The sequence below is a fragment of the Carex rostrata genome, chromosome 6 (genome assembly GCF_964058835.1).
Source record: "Carex rostrata chromosome 6, lpCarRost1.2, whole genome shotgun sequence".
In the NCBI taxonomy this organism is placed as follows: Eukaryota; Viridiplantae; Streptophyta; class Magnoliopsida; order Poales; family Cyperaceae; genus Carex; species Carex rostrata.
The window spans coordinates 2,748,586-2,749,986 of NC_135923.1; positions in this window are offsets into that span (position 1 = coordinate 2,748,586).

The window sequence follows — 1,401 nt, forward strand, 5'->3', positions numbered from 1 at the left end:
TTTGGAATGGTTATTTGGCTCATATATATATACCACTCTCATTTAATATATTCTCATTGATGAGGTCAAAATCAATACTAATAATATTTATATCCCAATTGTCTAATAAATATTAGCTTGGGTGTTCAAAATATAAAAGTTTGATGTTCCGCTATTTTTCACAATAAATACCTATAAATTTTCAATAAGGATTTTGATTTTAGCTTATTGTTCTGAAGCACTCATCCTTTTATATATGGTTTGAAGGTCAATTGAGTTCGATTTATTTAAGACGAGGTTTCAATGGCACAATTGAGGGTTAAGGGACTATGATTAAAGTTGAATGAAGCTTAGAAAAAAAACCACAAACAAAGACCAAGCGGTACATCCTTATAAGGTATGGTACCTGTAGGTACCAGACAAAATCATATTTTTTGTTGGTACACAAATTTCACATTCATTGGTTGATCAGCCCACTGAGGAAATGCCACCACCGATACACCAAGACTAAGAGCCTTCACAGTCAAGTTCCACCTGCAGTACGTGGAACTCGACTACGGATGGAACTTAAATTTTTTTCCGGTTTAGAAGTTAGCACTTAGGAAAAAAAATTGAGTACTTCTATAAGAACAATCTATCTAATATCTAATATTAATTTTATATAATTTCTATAAAGAAAAAATCCGGCATTGTAGTCCCACACAGAGAGAGACATTGAGAGAAATGTTCTTTTTGTCATCATTTGCTGTCCACACCTAAGAAATTCTGCTCTTGTGATAGTCAAAGAATTTGAGAGACATTGTCTTTTTTTTAGGAGAGAGAGGGAGGCACTATCAGCCCCTGACAGTATTTTTCAACTGAGAGGGACAGAAATTACTAATTTGATAAAACTATGAAACAATAAAATTCAATCTCACTTATTGTTTTTTTCTTTAAATGATTTTGCTCGTTCAGTTCACAATTTATTTTTTCTTTTACAAAAACACTAGTGGAAAAACAAAAATCAAGATCAGTTATATACGCATATCAGTATAGGAATACAACCAATCCTGACCGGGGCGATATTGATACCTCAGAAATCTGGATCGGTTCTTTAACCGATAAGAACCGATCCTAATAGTTACTATTTGGATCGGTTATTTAAACAACCGATCCAAATAATAACTATTTGGATCGGTTGTTTAAACAACCGATCCAAATAATAACTATTAGGATCGGTTGCTTAATAGAACCGATCCTAATTCAAAAAAAATAAAAAATAAACTTTTAGGATCAGTTATTTTAAAAAACCGATTCAGATTACTACTCTTAGGATCGATTGTTTAAAATAACCGATCCTAATTCTAAAAAAAAAAAAACTTTTAGGATCAGTTATTTTAAACAACCGATCCTAAAAGTTTTTTTTTTAGAATTAGGATCGGT